This window comes from Leptidea sinapis, chromosome 34 (assembly GCF_905404315.1).
Source record: "Leptidea sinapis chromosome 34, ilLepSina1.1, whole genome shotgun sequence".
NCBI classification, from domain to species: Eukaryota; Metazoa; Arthropoda; class Insecta; order Lepidoptera; family Pieridae; genus Leptidea; species Leptidea sinapis.
In genome coordinates this window covers 10,911,390-10,927,500 of record NC_066298.1, presented here as the reverse complement: position 1 = coordinate 10,927,500, position 16,111 = coordinate 10,911,390, and the positions used below count along the sequence as shown (strand labels likewise).

Below are 16,111 nucleotides of genomic sequence, written 5' to 3'. Positions count from 1 at the left end.
ATAAACCACCATGGCAAATAAGGTTAGAAAAGGATATAGAAAAACTCAGAGCAGACTGTGGGCGACTCACCCAGTACATCAATAACAATAGATCCATCATTAAGCATGTTAAAGCAATATTTAAAACAGGAAACACACACACTAAACATGAAAATAGCAACATTAAACCGGAAGAATTCTTAGACACTTTAAAACAAAAATTAGCACTCAAAGTTCATAGACTTAAAAGATACAAAAAGGCACAGGAAAGGAAAAATGATAACACAATGTTTAGCACTAACGAAAAGAATTTCTACAGAAACTTACACAAACTAAAAACAGATACAGTAAACAATCCTAATGTGCCCACACAAGAACAACTGGAAACGTTTTGGTCAGGCATCTGGGAACAACAAGTACATCACAATGATAAAGCTGATTGGATTATAGAAGAAGAAAATAAATGGAATGCAATTGAAGAAATGGATTTCACAGAAATAACTGAGACAGACATAAATAACATTACAGCCAGATTGCATAACTGGAAATCACCAGGGATAGACAAAATTCATAACTTTTGGTATAAAAAATTATTTTCTTTACATAAAATCATGGCCAAAAATATTACAGATATCATTATTGGTAAACAGAAAATTCCAGATTTCATTGCTACTGGAATAACCTATATGCTTCCAAAATTACAGATATCTCCACTCCCTTCACAATATAGACCAATCACATGCCTACCAACTATATATAAAATATTAACATCAGCCATAACAACAAAAATCAATAAACATGTTGAACATTATAATATAATAGCGGAAGAACAAAAAGGATGCAGGCGAGGCCACATGGGATGTAAGGAACAGTTAATAATTGATTCTACTATTCACAAACATGCGACTTCAAAAAATAGAAACCTACATTGCACATATATAGACTATAAGAAAGCTTTCGATAGTATCCCACATTCTTGGTTGATTAAAATATTACAAATATATAAAATAAACCCAAAAATAATAAACTTTTTACACGATATTATGTCTAGATGGAAAACCACACTTTATTTGAATACAAATCAAAACACCATCACAACTAGAGAAATAGCCATTAGAAAGGGTATCTATCAAGGCGATTCCTTGAGTCCTCTGTGGTTTTGCCTCGCCTTAAACCCCCTGTCACATTTGCTGCGTGATTGTCGTGCAGGATATCGCCTCAAACACGATATACAAGAAACAATAGTCTCTCATCTCATATATATGGATGATATTAAGTTATATGGAAAAACAGAAATGGAAATGAAAAAATTAATAGATACTACAGCACAATTTAGCAAAGATATTAATATGGAATTTGGTTTGGATAAATGTAGAACACTTCACATAAAACGAGGCAAGATACGGCCGGGCGATTATGCAGTTAATGATATCGATATAATTAGAGCCATGGAACAAACCGAACTATATAAATACTTAGGATATAAACAACTTAGAGGATTAGATCACACAGAAATCAAAAACACTTTAACAATAGAATTTAAAAAACGAATTAATGCTCTTTGTAAAACTCAATTAACAAGCAAACACCTTATTAAGTCCCTAAATACATATGCTATCCCAATTCTAACATACTCATTTGGTATCATAAAATGGACAAAAACAGACATAGAACAAATAGAGCGGACGATTCGCACCACACTAACTAAGCACAATAATCTACACCCAAAATCTGCAATAGAAAGACTTACTATCAAAAGAGAATATGGAGGAAGGGGCCTCATTGATTTGAATCATCTCTGTCAAAAACAAGTCGGCAATTTAAAAGATTTTTTCCACTTAAAATCACAGACCAGCGAAATTCATAAAGCCATTGTTAAAAATGATATTAACTTTACTCCACTTAATTTACACGAAGACATAAGCTCTCAAAACACTCGAAGAAACGATCCCCAAATACAAAAACTTGACAGCTGGAAGCGAAAAGTGTTACATGGCCGCCATCCTCACGACCTAGAACAATCTCACATAAACACCGCCGCCTCAAACAAATGGCTTAAAATAGGAAACCTATTCCCAGAGACCGAAGGATTTATAATAGCGATACAGGACCAAGTTGTCAACACCAAAAACTACAGAAAATTCATAATCAAAGACCCCTTAATATCAAACGATAAATGCCGCAAATGCCACGTTCAACCAGAAACCATCCAACATATTACCGGAGGATGTACAACACTCACACAAACAGATTACACGCATAGACATAACCAAGTAGTCAATATCATTCACCAAAAGTTAGCACTCAAACACAAACTCATACAAAACACAAACACACCTTATTACAAATATAAACCACAAACAGTTTTAGAAAACGATACATATAAACTTTATTTTGATCGCGCGATACTTACAGACAGAACCATTCACTACAATAGACCAGATATAACGCTCAAAGATAAATTAAATGAAATAACCTACCTTATAGACATTGCTGTTCCAAACACTCATAACTTACAAAAAACAATTTCTGAAAAAATCAACAAATATACTGAACTGAAGGATGAAGTGGCTAGAATCTGGAACCAAAAAAAAGTATACGTAATTCCAATAGTCCTTTCCACCACAGGTGTTATCCCAAACCATCTGTTACATAGTCTTAAACTACTAGAACTAAAGGAAACTCTTTACATAACCTTACAAAAAGTCGCCATCTTAAATACATGCCGAATCGTTAGAAAGTTCTTACAAATTGACGAACACGACATTTCACCCTACACATAAATTTAACACACCACACGCTGCATTTACTTGGTTTCGACCCGTAAATGCAGGCAAACCAGCGAAAGGCTGAGAAAAATTATAAAAAAAAAAATAATAATAATAATAATAATAATAATAATAATAATAATAATAATAATAATAATAATAATAATAATAATAATAATAATAATAATAATAATAATAATAATAATAATAATAATAATAATAATAATAATAATAATAATAATAATAATAATAATAATAATAATAATAATAATAATAATAATAATAATAATAATAATAATAATAATAATAATAATAATAATAATAATAATAATAATAATAATAATAATAATAATAATAATAATAATAATAATAATAATAATAATAATAATAATAATAATAATAATAATAATAATAATAATAATAATAATAATAATAATAATAATAATAATAATAATAATAATAATAATAATAATAATAATAATAATAATAATAATAATAATAATAATAATAATAATAATAATAATAATAATAATAATAATAATAATAATAATAATAATAATAATAATAATAATAATAATAATAATAATAATAATAATAATAATAATAATAATAATAATAATAATAATAATAATAATAATAATAATAATAATAATAATAATAATAATAATAATAATAATAATAATAATAATAATAATAATAATAATAATAATAATAATAATAATAATAATAATAATAATAATAATAATAATAATAATAATAATAATAATAATAATAATAATAATAATAATAATAATAATAATAATAATAATAATAATAATAATAATAATAATAATAATAATAATAATAATAATAATAATAATAATAATAATAATAATAATAATAATAATAATAATAATAATAATAATAATAATAATAATAATAATAATAATAATAATATGTTTAGCACTAACGAAAAGAATTTCTACAGAAACTTACACAAACTAAAAACAGATACAGTAAACAATCCTAATGTGCCCACACAAGAACAACTGGAAACGTTTTGGTCAGGCATCTGGGAACAACACGTACATCACAATGATAAAGCTGATTGGATTATAGAAGAAGAAAATAAATGGAATGCAATTGAAGAAATGGATTTCACAGAAATAACTGAGACAGACATAAATAACATTACAGTCAGATTGCATAACTGGAAATCACCAGGGATAGACAAAATTCATAACTTTTGGTATAAAACATTATTTTCTTTACATAAAATCATGGCCAAAAATATTACAGATATCATTATTGGTAAACAGAAAATTCCAGATTTCATTGCTACTGGAATAACCTATATGCTTCCAAAATTACAGATATCTCCACTCCCTTCACAATATAGACCAATCACATGCCTACCAACTATATATAAAATATTAACATCAGCCATAACAACAAAAATCAATAAACATGTTGAACATTATAATATAATAGCGGAAGAACAAAAAGGATGCAGGCGAGGCCACATGGGATGTAAGGAACAGTTAATAATTGATTCTACTATTCACAAACATGCGACTTCAAAAAATAGAAACCTACATTGCACATATATAGACTATAAGAAAGCTTTCGATAGTATCCCACATTCTTGGTTGATTAAAATATTACAAATATATAAAATAAACCCAAAAATAATAAACTTTTTACACGATATTATGTCTAGATGGAAAACCACACTTTATTTGAATACAAATCAAAACACCATCACAACTAGAGAAATAGCCATTAGAAAGGGTATCTATCAAGGCGATTCCTTGAGTCCTCTGTGGTTTTGCCTCGCCTTAAACCCCCTGTCACATTTGCTGCGTGATTGTCGTGCAGGATATCGCCTCAAACACGATATATAAGAAACAATAGTCTCTCATCTCATATATATGGATGATATTAAGTTATATGGAAAAACAGAAATGGAAATGAAAAAATTAATAGATACTACAGCACAATTTAGCAAAGATATTAATATGGCATTTGGTTTGGATAAATGTAGAACACTTCACATAAAACGAGGCAAGATACGGCCGGGCGATTATGCAGTTAATGATATCGATATAATTAGAGCCATGGAACAAACCGAACTATATAAATACTTAGGATATAAACAACTTAGAGGATTAGATCACACAGAAATCAAAAACACTTTAACAATAGAATTTAAAAAACGAATTAATGCTCTTTGTAAAACTCAATTAACAAGCAAACACCTTATTAAGTCCCTAAATACATATGCTATCCCAATTCTAACATACTCATTTGGTATCATAAAATGGACAAAAACAGACATAGAACAAATAGAGCGGACGATTCGCACCACACTAACTAAGCACAATAATCTACACCCAAAATCTGCAATAGAAAGACTTACTATCAAAAGAGAATATGGAGGAAGGGGCCTCATTGATTTGAATCATCTCTGTCAAAAACAAGTCGGCAATTTAAAAGATTTTTTCCACTTAAAATCACAGACCAGCGAAATTCATAAAGCCATTGTTAAAAATGATATTAACTTTACTCCACTTAATTTACACGAAGACATAAGCACTCAAAACACTCGAAGAAACGATCCCCAAATACAAAAACTTGACAGCTGGAAGCGAAAAGTGTTACATGGCCGCCATCCTCACGACCTAGAACAATCCCACATAAACACCGCCGCCTCAAACAAATGGCTTAAAATAGGAAACCTATTCCCAGAGACCGAAGGATTTATAATAGCGATACAGGACCAAGTTGTCAACACCAAAAACTACAGAAAATTCATAATCAAAGACCCCTCAATATCAAACGATAAATGCCGCAAATGCCACGTTCAACCAGAAACCATCCAACATATTACCGGAGGATGTACAACACTCACACAAACAGATTACACGCATAGACATAACCAAGTAGTCAATATCATTCACCAAAAGTTAGCACTCAAACACAAACTCATACAAAACACAAACACACCTTATTACAAATATAAACCACAAACAGTTTTAGAAAACGATACATATAAACTTTATTTTGATCGCGCGATACTTACAGACAGAACCATTCACTACAATAGACCAGATATAACGCTCAAAGATAAATTAAATGAAATAACCTACCTTATAGACATTGCTGTTCCAAACACTCATAACTTACAAAAAACAATTTCTGAAAAAATCAACAAATATACTGAACTGAAGGATGAAGTGGCTAGAATCTGGAACCAAAAAAAAGTATACGTAATTCCAATAGTCCTTTCCACCACAGGTGTTATCCCAAACCATCTGTTACATAGTCTTAAACTACTAGAACTAAAGGAAACTCTTTACATAACCTTACAAAAAGTCGCCATCTTAAATACATGCCGAATCGTTAGAAAGTTCTTACAAATTGACGAACACGACATTTCACCCTACACATAAATTTAACACACCACACGCTGCATTTACTTGGTTTCGACCCGTAAATGCAGGCAAACCAGCGAAAGGCTGAGAAAAATTATAAAAAAAAAATAATAATAATAATAATAATAATAATAATAATAATAATAATAATAATAATAATAATAATAATAATAATAATAATAATAATAATAATAATAATAATAATAATAATAATAATAATAATAATAATAATAATAATAATAATAATAATAATAATAATAATAATAATAATAATAATAATAATAATAATAATAATAATAATAATAATAATAATAATAATAATAATAATAATAATAATAATAATAATAATAATAATAATAATAATAATAATAATAATAATAATAATAATAATAATAATAATAATAATAATAATAATAATAATAATAATAATAATAATAATAATAATAATAATAATAATAATAATAATAATAATAATAATAATAATAATAATAATAATAATAATAATAATAATAATAATAATAATAATAATAATAATAATAATAATAATAATAATAATAATAATAATAATAATAATAATAATAATAATAATAATAATAATAATAATAATAATAATAATAATAATAATAATAATAATAATAATAATAATAATAATAATAATAATAATAATAATAATAATAATAATAATAATAATAATAATAATAATAATAATAATAATAATAATAATAATAATAATAATAATAATAATAATAATAATAATAATAATAATAATAATAATAATAATAATAATAATAATAATAATAATAATAATAATAATAATAATAATAATAATAATAATAATAATAATAATAATAATAATAATAATAATAATAATAATAATAATAATAATAATAATAATAATAATAATAATAATAATAATAATAATAATAATAATAATAATAATAATAATAATAATAATAATAATAATAATAATAATAATAATAATAATAATAATAATAATAATAATAATAATAATAATAATAATAATAATAATAATAATAATAATAATAATAATAATAATAATAATAATAATAATAATAATAATAATAATAATAATAATAATAATAATAATAATAATAATAATAATAATAATAATAATAATAATAATAATAATAATAATAATAATAATAATAATAATAATAATAATAATAATAATAATAATAATAATAATAATAATAATAATAATAATAATAATAATAATAATAATAATAATAATAATAATAATAATAATAATAATAATAATAATAATAATAATAATAATAATAATAATAATAATAATAATAATAATAATAATAATAATAATAATAATAATGGTAACTTCATAAGAATGCGATATGCATCATTATATTGCACCCTTATGGTGCTGAAGGACGCCCTCTTGTATCGGTACCATAACTGGCAGGTATAGAAACACTGGCAGTATGCCCTGAAGAGGGTGCCCTTCACTTCACCACTGCATTTAGCAAATCTGCGCGCGAGCATGTTGCACCGAACTGACAATGACCGCCTTTCCCGCTCCATGTCGAGATCGTCCTTGCGATCGTCAGTGACAATGTGTCCAAGGTATTTGAACTGCTCAACTACCCGAACCTGTTCCATTCAAATACACTTCGGGAACTCTCTCCGGACCCTTTCCCGCTTTGAAAACAAGCATTTTCGTCTTCGTGACATTGTACTTCAGTCCGTGAGAGTTCACATAACTCTCACAGACTAACAATAACTTTCTGAGACCTTTGATCGACAGGATAAGGAGCACCATATCGTCCGCATAGCTCAGGTTGTTAAAGCAAACACCATCGATATGGCAGCCAACTCCAGTGCTCCTCAGCCCGCCTACCCGCCACCCTGACGAACCCCGCATTTTGACCTATAGGCATCAGAGGTCGTGTCGCCCCACCTCACATGATTCGTTTGTCCCCCGTACCAGTATCTCAACACCTGATACAGGAACACCTGAGGCACGCAATTTGGTCCAGAGGATTTCATAATTCACTAGATCAAAAGCGCGGCTCAGATCCAGAAAGCAAGCATAAACAGACGTGCTACGGCTCACATAATAGTCAACTGTGTGCTTGAGGCTGACGATGGCTGAGTCTGTTGAGACGCCGGGACGGAATCCAAACTCATCTATACTCACTTTCTGCAGCAGTTCGGGCTGCAACAGCCGCTCAAACAACTTGCCCACTACGGTGCCCAGAGAAATAGGCCTATACAATGATCTTCCTGAGGATCTTAGGGATCCTGATTTAATAAATTCACATTTTGTGAATGTACCTGGAAGCCAATATGTACCGCTTTCGACTCTTTATTATTATGAGAATAATAGGTATAACCGTAGTGTATTTTTTTTAAAGCCCACGAACGAAATACCTGTTTTAAAAATAACACGTTCGTTACATTCTAACGCTGTTGATCTTGATGGAATTCCACTTGATATGCTCCAATTATTGTTACCCCACGCTTTACCAGTCATCACTAGCATAATGAATACATCCATATTATCTGGTGTATTCCCTACAAGTTGGCAAACAGCTTTGGTGAAGCCCCTACCAAAAAAAGAAAATATTAATTTAATGAAAAAGTTACAACCAATCAGTATATTACCGTGCCTATCGAAAGTATTAGAAAAAATTGTTTATGATCAACTCACAGAATATTTAGAGATAAATAACATACTACCAAAATTGCAAAGGTTGATCAATGATTCAATTGGATAAATTGATTGATTTTTATTGTAGACAGCATAAAATAATGATGCATTCCATTGAATAAAGAAATTTTCTCCACTTTTTCTAAAAATTAACATTTTTGCAAAAATAATTAGTGAGGAAAAAAATTCTGAAAAAAAAACATAAAATGTTTCTTGATTTATGACTTTCCTCAATATCAAGTATGCCGTCCTCGGTTACTAATGCATTCTTGAAGCCTAGAAGGTACACTCTCCACCAGGTGTACCACTGTTTCTTGAGGAATTTGTTCCCAGCTTGATTTCAGAACGTTTATAAGCTGTCTTTCATTGTGCACGGGTTGGTTTGTGCTTCGAAGACTGCGTTTCAGTAAATCCCACGTGTGTTCAATGGGATTTAGATCCGGACTGTTTGCAGGCCTGGCCAACCCCCGTATACCAGCCTCCTCCAGGGCTTCTCTGGTGGCCCTAGCTGTATGAGCGCGAGCATTATCGTGCATCAGATGGAATCTTGCGCCGATTCTCTGTGCATATGAGGCCACATGGGGTCTTATGACCTCCTCGATGTAACGTTTAGCTGTTATTGTGCCTTCGTTTAGAATTGCCAGCTCGGTTCTGCCTGACATAGAGATTCCACCCCATACCATAACATTGCGGCCCCCAAATCTGTCACTTTCATGGATGCAAGCATCCGAAAATCGCTCACCTTCACGCCTCCACACCCTAATGCGACGGTCATCACTAAAATATTTAACTTTACACTCATCCGTAAGCAATACAGTCCTCCAATCATTCATATCCCACGCCAGATGCTGCCTTGCGAATGATAATCGGTTTGCACGATGAGCACTTGTTAATGGTATCCGCACTACACGTCTCCTGAAGAACTGCTGGTCCTCGTGTAAACGATTTCTAATAGTTTGATCACTAACACGTGTACCGGTCGCCTGTTGCAAACGGTTTTGTAACGAACGGGCTGTTATACAGCGTTCTCTACGCGCAGTCAAGCGCACGTAGCGGTCCTCCTGTGGTGTAGTTGCTCGAACTCTGTCCTCGTCCACTTCATCCCCGTCTCCTGGTTAGTCTCCCAGTCTCTTGAAAACGATTCCAAGCATTTTGGATCGCTCGCCGGGAAAAACTCTGCTGCAACGCCACAGAACGCTGCGAATGGCCTTCTTGAAGCAATGTTACGGCCCTAGTTACGGTTGGCAAGTCCATATGACTTCAAATTCTCGGCATAACTTTTTTAAAATGTTAAATCAGCCACTAGTCAAACAAAACTTACAGTGTTCCTGAGAGAATCGTCAACTTGACTGAGTTGAAATCCGTTTTAAAATCGGGTAGAATCAAGTGGTTACAATAAATTATCTAAAACTACCCACTTTAAACAATTATGCGGGTGGAATGCTCAAAAAAAGTGTGTAAACAAATAAGGTAACTCTTTAAAGTTAACTCAATAAAGTATCAGCTACTTGAGAATGCATAAAAAATAAATTATCGCTAGCGAGGCCAAAAAAATCAAGTGGCCATTATTTTGTTTTGACTAGTATATATTAGATGCCCAAGATAAGGGGGCGGGTACAACCTTGGTCTTACTAGACTTCTCGCGTGCCTTTGAAACTATAAATAGATCTTTATTAATATCTAAGTTAAAATTTTATGGCTTTAGCTTGGACACCCTTAAATTTTTTCTAAGTTACTTTGAATATCGTAAGCAAACTGTGGAGCTTACAGCAATTGATGGCAAGAAATGTTTTTCTGAATTTACTCCTGTCAATCGAGGTGTTCCACAAGGTTCCATCCTAGGCCCTATAATTTTTGCACTTTACTGCGCAGACATTGTAGAAAGTATTAGGCATTGTAAGTTCCACTTATATGCTGACGATATACAAATATATATATATCATGTAAGCCTGACGATGTTAGTAGCACTGTTATGAAACTAAATGAAGACTTACAACAGAGTGGTCAGAGTCACATACTCTATTATTAAATTCCGATAAAACGAAGTTCATGATATTAGGAACTAAAAATCAGATCGATATTATTGGCCAACAGCATCCATTACTTCAAATAAATGGGAAAGTATCGAAAGAGTTAGTGAAGCACGTAACTTGGGTTTATTAATGGACGAACAGTTAAGATTTGAGAAGCATACGCTCACTACCGTTCGAAACTGTTTCTATCGACTTAAAATTTTATATAATATTCGGAATTACTTGAATACTTGAACACGTATCAAGCTTTGTGAGAGTCTAGTTCTATCTAAATTAAATTATGCCGATGCAGTTATAAGTCACAGGCTCTTAGCAAGAACTAAAAATCTTATTCAGCGGGTACAAAATGCCTGCGCTAGATATTGTTTTAAAATCCCGCCTCGTGAACATGTCTCACCATATCTAAATAATGCTAAAATGCTTAAAATGGAATATCGGAGACAATTGCATTTCGCTACTCTTCTTTTTGAGGTTATAAAACACAAAATTCCACAATATCTTTATACCAAGTTACGATGGTCTGCTGACACTTGCAAGTATCACACTAGAGCTTCTCCTTACCTGCTCTGTGTACCACCACACCGGTCAGCGGAATTCGAAGGAGGCTTTTGTTATAATTATTATTCTAAAATATGGAATGACTTACCTCCTTTCCTTCGTAATAAATAGTGTTTATACGTTTAAAAATATATATAAAATGTTTTTTTTTACACTTCAGTTGGGCCTCTCAAAATAAATCTTAACATGTAGATAAAAAAAATTCACGCCGCAAATCTCGCAGAAAGTCACAACAGCGGAATATTCCATCAAGGAATTTTATAGGGACGCAACCTCAGCACCACCAGCCTTCTAATATCGTAAATCGTCAAAATATGTCTATACCCCCTACACCTAACTTTAAGAGAAACTTAGGTAATTTTAGGAATAGTAACAGCGCGAATTCTAGGCAATTTAATGTACCTCAAAAACAGGTAACACCTAAAATAAGTTCCGATGTTACTATGCGGTCCGTAAGAAAACCGGATACGCCCCATTATGCTGCTCAGAACGTTTTCTATACTCAAGGTCAACCAGTATTATATGGCAATGAATGCCATAGCAACTACAATGAAGGTGAGTACCCATATTATGTAGTACAGGAACCTGAAGAGGAGTACCAGCATCTTCCTCAAACACAGAAGATGCTAGACCAGACCTAGTGAAAATAAACTTGTTGGTCAGGGATGACCTCCCTTACGTAGAAATAGATTTAAGCTTACTAATTATATAAGATAGATTAGAAATTTTAGAAGACGCAATGAATTTTGCGCAATTAGGAGTAATGCACCCTAGTATTATAAGTCCATACAACCTTTTAAATGAAATTTCATTAATTCATAAAAACATAAGTTTTTGCCAGTAGCAGATATAAGTTTAAATAAGATTCATGAGTTGGAAAAATCTATAAAAGTAAAATCATATAGTACGGAACATTCTTTGACTTTTATCTTAGAAATCCCTTCCATTGATTCTAATATATATGACCTCATCCACATGTACTCCATCCCTAACTCGTCAAACCTAACTATTATTCCAAAATCCAAATACCTAGCACTTGGTAGCGATGAGTACGAATACCTGGAAGGCAAATGCAGAACAATCAACGGAAACACGCAGCTCTGCGAGATGTCCAACACAGCATCCACGAGAGCATCGGAAGATTGTATTATATCGCGAATTCAACACCGCACGTCAAACTGTACATACGCGAAAATGGAAATTAATAAAAGTATAGTGCAGAGGATCAAGGACAATACTTGGATAATTGTCCTGAGAGAAGAAACAGTCATCCACATCAAGTGTTTAGCAAAAACTACATATAAAAAGGCTTCAGTTACATTCCTACTTACCCTTACAGAGGAATGCCAAGTTGAGATACTGAACAAAATAATGAACTCAAACCCCAAAGGAATTACATTTAATGAAGTTGTTCCACTGCCTAAAAATATTGAAAAGATTGTACCAGTACAGTATCATATAAAATTGGAAAATATAGAACTGGACAACCTGCAGCACCTTCTGGAGACAGCCCAAGATATATCTGTCACAGAGGAACTACACTGGACCACCATCATGACAACACCAAGTTGGACTACCCTTATCCTATATGGCTTGCTGATTGCTGTTGGAGTCACAAGGATCATTAGCTGGAGGAAGTCGCATGCAGCCAAGGACACCGCTGTACAACACAGTGAGGACACTGTGGGAAGCTGCCGGGTCAGCTTCCAGCTTAAGGAGGGAGGAGTTACGCAGGCCCAACACGGCTAAACCTGCATACGTTGCCACCCCGTACCCCGACGTAGTGCTGATCGAGCACCCATTGTCTTTTACATTTCTTTAGTTTAATTATAATATTGTTTAATCAGTCTTGTTCCAATTTACCTGTGAGTAACATTAAATATTGTTAAATAAAGTGCTTTTTAAAAACTCAATTCCCGACGCCCGATACATAACTCACGATTTCACAAAATTATGTTTAGGCCATTATCGTTGCATAAAGCAGCAAGTTACAATAACGCATCTATGTACTCATATACATATTATCTCACCCTTATCTATGGCATCGAAAAAAGCGCGGTAACTCTTGATTGCTTAGGGCGGTCTTTTTAACTATAAAATTAAATATTTCTATTATATTGTATATAATACTCATATTTTTGAAAAGTATATAAGTATTTGTATATGTTAATCATTTAATTTGTTTAGTATAAGTAAAAGTCTATATATTTAGTGATTTAGGTTTGTGCTAAGAAATGCTGAAAAGGCGGAAAAAAACCAAGCCGGAACGAGATAAAGGTGAGTCTATTTTAGATTCCACCTCTGAAAGTAGCGAATACTCAGATTCGCGTACAGTTTTGGAAGAGGACTTACATTTGCCATATAGGGTGGCCGACTATTGTCGCCGATATCCGGAAGACGCAGGTGCCGGTCATGAATTTATAGTCTTCATAGAGAGTGTCACTGAACAGCCACTTGGTAGTCGTCACATGCTAACTCTTAGTAGCTACTAATCGCGCTTCATTAAAGGCATTAAATATCTTAAGAAACTCAACAAATATAAGATAGGAGTAGTGTTTGAACGACCCAATTTGGATAATACATTCCTAGACAACACGACATTTTTAATGGAACAAAATATTAAGGCGTCCATCCCAGCTGGTGCCACTGAATTGTCTGGAGTGATTTCCTCCGTACCCATTGATATGTCCAACAAAAAAATTTTCAAACCTTTGTCAAGTACAAAAAAAAATATTTCTGTTCGGCGTATAATGAAAAAAAAAACAAATCCGATTGTGTTATATTACAACCTACACAGGCAGTCATTATTACTTTTGCGTCATCTACTTCACTCCCAGATTACGTTCACTTAAAGATGTGGCGTCTACCAGTGCGACCTTATGTGCCGCCAGTTAAGCAGTGTTTCCGATGCCTTAGGTTTGACCATTTGGCTAAATTCTGTAAGAATGCTCAGCGTTGCTCCATCTGCACTGAAAATCATTCATATAAAGAATGTACTATACCTATTGACAAAGCAGTATGTGTGCACTGTAAAGGTAACCATCTTGCAGTATCAGGTCAATGCCCTATAAAACAAAAAAAGATATTGGATAGTAAAAATAAAAGTAATACACCATTATCAGATTTATTTAAACATCCTACAAACTTTCCATCACTCAATAAGACAGAGAACACACAAGACATCATTAATTTAATTTTATCCAATCCAGCAGCAATGAACCTAATCACAGAATCAATAATAAAAGTCATTACACTAAATAAAAATTTTACACCACAATTTGTCGGTTACGTCTGGGACATTCTCGTAGTGGTGCTCATTTATTTAGGATCGGTGTTTTAGATTCTCCAACTTGTCAATTCTGTAATTTATCCATCCAAACTCTTGATCACATTTTCTTTGACTGTCCCCAATATAATCTTCAAAGATTTACATTGATAGACTGCTTCTTAGATATTTATAAGAATGCTGAAGACATCCCGCGCTCACTTCAGCAGTTATTGAAATCTTATGACTGCTTCATGCCGATTTACAAATTTATAGTTTCAACGGTAGGCGAAATTTGAATATACGGCTTGGCTTTTGACACAATCCCTTACACAGACTTAAAACATATTCGTCCATAAATTATTATTGGACTTGTGTTTATAATGTAAATTTTAACATTTCCGCATCGGACGTGCCCGCGGGCAGTGGTAAGTCAAAAAACAATGAGAGCGGCTGTGCCGCGGGGCACTCTTTTACCTCATCCAGTTTTCACCCTTATTAGGTGTACAAGATGGTTTATTTGCCTACGCAGTTATGAACGAGTGAATTCCCAAACACATTTCGATCCGTTACAATTCAAGGCCACCAATATTCGACGTCATAGCTTTACGGACAAAGCACTTATGTGTCCACTTGTTATAAATGTAAATATTATATTTGTAGTTATACCTTAAATTAGTTTCATATTATCTTATAATTATATTCAACTAATATTCATCATTATTACTTATAATTCATGTATAATATATTTCTTATAACGTATATGAGATTTATATTTTAGTATTATATCATAAAAGTTTATTATTAATAATAAGGGGCTAAGCTTGATCTTCATTGGAACAAGAATATTATCAATAAAAGACTTGGTTTCGGCCTTTCATGCGAACCTATATGTATATGAAGAAAATGAAACATGAAGAACACGAAATACTACTTTTATGGGAAATTGTACTATTTATGTTTGAAGATGAAGATTATATAAATACTTAGCTTGACTTTGAACAAGCTGTGTAACGTGAAGAATAGAAAAATAAAAATGAAGACTTGGCTGTATGGGCTTTTGACCCCTTTGCCTGTCCAGATGGACGAACAGAACCAAAAAAAAATATCTATGGCATCGTGAAAATTGTCACTGTCAAATTATAAATTGACAGACAGATGTCTGTTATCAATTGTCTAATTGATGTTTTCAATTTCATGTTAATGTTATACAAGTAAATGGCGCATGCTTATAACAATTTGTAAGATTGTGAAATTAAAGTTAACTACGTATTATTGATACTATTGGACTACCACAAATGCATTAAATGAGTTTAGCGCATTTATCTTATTTGAAATTTGTTGTCTCAAAAATATATTGGACTGCAGTTTAAGTGAAATCTCTTCGGTCCTATTTGCACGGTAAATAT

At 31.7% G+C, this 16,111-nt stretch overlaps 1 protein-coding gene across 1 annotated transcript in view; it reads left to right on the top strand.

Moving 5' to 3' along the window:
• Window positions 1-15,905: 15,905 nt before the first annotated feature.
• Window positions 15,906-16,111, top strand: part of LOC126975111 (uncharacterized) — a 43,294-nt gene continuing 43,088 nt past the window's right edge. Inside the window, exon 1 of the mRNA XM_050822937.1 lies at window positions 15,906-16,103. The gene's annotated coding sequence lies outside the window, so the exon portion shown is untranslated. The remainder of the gene's footprint in view (window positions 16,104-16,111) is intronic.